This window comes from Nicotiana tomentosiformis, chromosome 7 (genome assembly GCF_000390325.3).
Source record: "Nicotiana tomentosiformis chromosome 7, ASM39032v3, whole genome shotgun sequence".
NCBI classification, from domain to species: Eukaryota; Viridiplantae; Streptophyta; class Magnoliopsida; order Solanales; family Solanaceae; genus Nicotiana; species Nicotiana tomentosiformis.
Window position 1 is genome coordinate 4,966,599 of NC_090818.1, and position 5,790 is coordinate 4,972,388.

Consider the following 5,790-nt stretch of genomic DNA (forward strand, 5'->3'; position numbering starts at 1 on the left):
GTTATTGTAAGACCTCGTAAGTTTAACAACCTTGATACCGTTATATATATTTTGATATGGTATTTATTTTAAGTGGAATATTTTTTGTAAAAAGTTTGAAAAATATAATTTTATATAGTTATTAATATTACTACTTCTGAATATGCTTTAAATTATACACATAATATGAGAAAGTTTATGAGATTTTTTTTGTTGTAAAGATAGAAGTTATTTTCTCACAAGAAAATAAGGTTATGTTTTTACCATTTTAAGAATTAAGCGTACGAAAATTTGTACTCTTTATACGAGATTAGCAAAATTGGAAGTTGATAAAATATATGTATTTTTTTACATGGATATTTTAATAAAATAATAGTATATATATTGATTTTATATGGTACCGTGATTTATTAATAGTAGTGGGTATAAGGCCATATGTTTGGTTCAAATGTTTCTACGTGTCCAATTTTTGTACAACACTTGATTATAATAGTAGTGTAATGTAATTAGAGGTGGAGGCTACGTGTCATGTATTTAGGAATTGGAAACAAATATTGCAGCATAATTACTACTATGTATGCCTTACTTCCACATATTTTTGGTCTTATCACAATATGAACTCTTATCTTTAAGTGGGTCCCATATAAAAGAATAACTCTTGGTTATTATATGACCATTTCTATCATTTTGTAATGGAGAAATAACAGGAATCAGTAGCTACTCACCATGCTCTTAGCTTTGAACAAATTTTATGACACTAAAATTTACTACGAGAATATTCAAGGTGAGGTTGACTTAGGGATCAATCATGATTATTTCTCCGACAATTTCACGACTATAACATCGGTTTTCTCCGGATCTTAGCAAGTTGGAGATTAGTTCGCATTAAAATAAGGTATGTTAAGGCTAATCCTTCCTTCTTTTGACATACTCCAAGCATTAAATGTCCATTTGCTTTCATTTTGGCAAAAGCTACTTATAATATTTACACTTCATTTTGTGCATAGAATGAATTAACAATGTTTAGCATCTTTTTGGTTAATGATTAATTCTTTCATTTGGGAAATCCATGCCAACACCTTGAGTATAAGTTATTTTAGAATAAGTATGATATTGGCATGTCTACGTGCAGCCATGACAATATGTAACATATGGCTAATGTCCTTTATAGGATTTATGAGCGGACATTTGGAAGAAGTTCGTGATATAGTGATATAATAAAGAGGTGGGTAAACACCACAAACCATGATGGATAAAAATACTCTCTTTGGACTCTTCTTATGAGAAAGAATTACAACAAATATGATCCTCTTACCACTTTAGCTAAATATGGTATTTCACATTAAAACTAGGCAACAACTATTTTGTTTCCTTCATTTTCATGAGAAGTAGAAAAATTTGAAGTAACTTGGATATATAGTTGTTGTTATAGTTGTTGTTATTGTGTCGGCTATTCAGTAATGTTCGAAGTTGTGTTGTGGCTGGAAATCATTGGAGTAACTTGGATATATAGTTGTAGTTGTCATTGATATGTGTTTTGAAGGAAAGAAATATTAGAGAAGTATGTTTGATAATCATAGCCGAACTTGTCGCTTGTTGTATCATAGTTTGGGTTGTAAAACTTGTTGTGGGAGTTGCTAGTTGTATTGTTGTATTACCTTGCCTATGGTATGCTTGAGGGAATTATAAGAACAAGGGAAATCATTTCCATTTTATTTTAGGATAGGTTATGTTCCGTTATGCGATTAAGAGAATTGTTCGTATGGCTGACAATAGTATTATTCTTATTATTGCATAGATCGTGAAATGGATACGAGTTGAGCCCTTGAGCTAGGTTAAGACTAGGTATCTTAAGGCTATCCCTTCTTTCCTTTTGGCATGATCCACATGATATAAACGAAACGAGCAAACACACAACTTTCATAAATGCCTCTATTCATGGAAGCACTAGTGGTGCCTATGTTCTTGATTTCCCATGTGTCATATTATTATATTGTCTGTTCATGGGTTTCATGTCTTGATTTCCCACATAAGTTGATAAAGTTTATTTCATGATATTAATCAAAGGCATAATGATTTTATGACATTCAAAGATATCTTATCGACTTACTTCTCATGTATTGCATTCATTTATACATGTACATTGACCCATGACCAGATGACGTTATATACGCTCATATTATATATATATATATATATATATATATAGGGTATGGAGAAAGGTTACAACGTTATATACGCACCACCACCTGATCAGTTGGAATACGTTGATGAGTTCGCCCACAGAGGCCGAGATGATATGATTGGATTCCCTTAGTGGCTTGATGATATTATGTATGCATATACATATGCATGATATGACATTTATATGAATATTCATGGCATTATAAATATTTCATAATTTACAGAGCTATCCAGACTTACTGGTTGAGTCATTTATTCCATGTTTCTTTCATGTCCTTTTGTTGTGGACGCTGCATTCATGCCTGCGGGTATAGATAATCAGTTTGACGAGACCTCATAATAGACGAGGTTATCGTTTAGTGAATGATCAGTAAGACTCCACTTCATTCGGAGTGCACCACACCCGAATCTATAAGTCATCGTGTCAGAGTTTTGCTACAGACTTATCGGTAGGTCGTGTCCCTGTCCCGACCATGTTTTGATGTCAAATACTCTTAGAGGCTTTGTATACATACATTCATCATGTACAGTATGTTAGAGGCCTTGAAGGCCCATATGTATTTATGTTTTTAAGTATGATGGATCACTGATACAACGTTTTCCCACTCATAGTTATACAATACGAGTTGTGGTCATGTTGGCCCATGATAATTGCAGAAGAAAACAAAAAGAGTTACGGAGTGGTTCGCTCGGGCAAGTACGACACCGGGTGCCAGCCACGCCTCCGCAGGTTTTGGGCGTGACAAATAACATGAAATCTGAGGTTACTTACCTTTGAAGAACCCTCCAAAACAGCCACAAGACAAAAAACTATGATCTACCAAGCACCGTGGTATTTCTAGCTTTGGATTCATATTTTCATCTTAGGTTTTCACCCTAGAATCATGAAGAAACTATTGGAGAGCATTTAGGAGGATTTAGGAACTGTTTTGGACCAAACAATTGAGTTAAAATGACATAGAATTGATTTACATACAAGTTGGAATTTTACCTCGAATTTGTGGGTCCTATGGGTGCTGCTTGCGCAGTCTCGCAAAAATACGAATATATCTCTACTCCAATGTCATATCGACGAACGTTTAAATGCACTAGAAACTAGACTCAAATACCTTCAATTTGGTATATAATATGTCCCAAAAACCTCATATAACACATGAAGTTTATTGCTAAAAATGCTTCATTACAAGACAAATCCTTAGTCGGTGTTTCCACAATTTAAATCCGATTTTTCCCAAACTTTATATTTATATACAAACATCATATATATTCATATCATGACTTTAAATTCATTCAAATCATGATTAACAAATCTCATATTCTTCTTAGCACTTAAGAATTCGGTAAACCTTTCTTATCCTTGCAGAAGGATTTCGTCCTTTTTGAGTTTACATTAGATAATCCTATAATGACAGTGACATCTGAAGTACGGGGTGTAACAATATTAAATCACTTTATATACTTTCAAAGAGTATCTCATTTCCGAATCAATTGACGTACGACGTACGTTCACGTACAAAAATATGGGGTGTAACATCATTCCCCCCTTTGGAACATTCGTCCTCGAATGTTGACTGATTTGCTTATCAGTCTCATAACCTATAGCTCTTGTGAATACTTTAATATTTTTCTTGCCATCTAGGCAATTGTTTTGTGAATAAATTCAAAGACCAGGGCATTTTCCCCTATAGGCTGATGCACTCTCCTATCCCTCATCTATCGGTTGCTTCTCCACAGCTCATGACATGGGGAGACTGAAAGATGATCATGAAGTAGTGGACTATGAAGTATATGAGGAAGCACACTCAGTTGGCACTCATGAAGGATCTGGGAGTGTTGGCATCATTCCTGATGTATCTGTTGATTATACCCATGATATTAAGGCTGATACTTATATTGAACTTACTCATGCTGAACCAGTTAATGTTGTCAATCATAATCCTGAACCTGTTGATACCCTTCCTGAGGATACTCATGCAGAACCTGAAGCTGAAGTTGCACCTGCTTTTATACATGTAGACATTCCTGAAAACCTTTACATACCTGAAGGCATTAGTTCTGACTCAGAGAGAACTCAAGAAGATACTAGTGATGTTTTTTATCATTCAAAGGATGATGCCTCTGATCACACAGCACAAACCTTGAGAAAATCAGCAAGAACTTCTAAAGCTCCACTATGGCTTCAAGATTTTGTGACTAGAAGAAGGCAAATGGGGTAACACTACATACTTTGGCAGACTGCATCTCTTATGACCATGTGTTAGAGAGATACAAGAGCTACTTGGCCAAGCAATCAGCCCTCACATAACCTCAAGGCTTCAAGGAAGCATCTCAGTATGAGTACTGGATTGATGCAATGAAAATAGAGATCAAAGTATTGGAGGATAATAATACATGGGAGTACCAAAAGGCAAGAATGCAATTGGTTCTAAATGGGTTTATAAGATAAACTTCAAGTCAAATGGAGATGTAGAAATATACAAGGCTAGATTGGTTACAAAAGGATATAACCAAAAGGAAGGATTGGATTACCATGAGACTTCTTCACCAGTAGGCAAAATGGTGACAGTTAGAACACTGATTGCATTGGCAGCATCAAGAGGTTGGAACATGTACCAAATGGATGTCTACAATACATTTTTGCAAGGAAATCTATATGAAGAGGTATACATGGAGCTTCCTCAAGGATTCAGAAGACATGGGGAGTCAAAGGTATGAAAATTGAAGAAAATATTATATGGGCTTAAACAATCTTCAGGGCAATAGAATAAAAAGTTTCACTGAGGCGTTGATAGAATCAGACTACAAGCAGATCTTATATGACTACTCTTTATTTACTAAAAGAGTGGGAGCTAGCTTTGTAGTAGTCTTGATATATGTGGATGATTTGTTAATCACAGGGGATGATAAAAAACTCATATAGGAAACAAAAGATGTACTACATCATAAGTTCAAAGTGAAAGACCTTGGAGAATTGAGGTACTTTATGGGAATAGAGATTATGAGATCAAGCAAACGAATCCTGTTGAATCAAAGAAAGTACGCATTGCAGTTGGTCTCAAATCTGGGATTAAGAGGAACAAAACCAGTGCCAATACCTGTTGATTTGAATCAAAGATTCACTTCACAAGAGTATGATAAACATACTGGTGCAACATGGGATGGGGTATTTGACACGACCCAAACCGATTGGCCACGACGGGCACCCGGTACCTTACTCAATCAAGTACCAACATAACGTATCTTTTCGTATCATACTATCATAGATAACTGAGCCGGAGAGGCTGCCATGAGATAAGTAGAATACAACATGAAATATCAACTTATGCATAAGACATACGAGCCTATAAGACCAAAATAATCACTCGTACACTGAACATAGGCCGACAAGGCCATACTATCTTTTATGTATATGACATCTGTCTACAAGCCTCTAAGAATACATAATTGTCATAAAGTTCAGAACAGAGTTCCGACATATCATACTGACCAAACAAGCAACTCCGAATCAAATAGAGCGCACCAACATCTTCCGCTGAGCTGATAGCCAACTTGGAGGACTCTCAACCTGTCTATCAGGACCTGCGGGCATGAAACGCAGCATCCCCCGGCAAAGGGATATCAGTACAA

At 35.5% G+C, this 5,790-nt stretch overlaps 1 long non-coding RNA gene across 1 annotated transcript; it reads left to right on the forward strand.

Annotated features, from left to right (window-relative positions):
- The first annotated feature begins 689 nt into the window (after positions 1–689).
- On the forward strand, positions 690–1,556 carry LOC104093961 (uncharacterized). Its single transcript, XR_685757.2, has 2 exons — positions 690–874; positions 1,151–1,556. It is a non-coding gene; the product is annotated as an uncharacterized lncRNA (long non-coding RNA).
- The last annotated feature ends 4,234 nt before the right edge of the window (positions 1,557–5,790 follow it).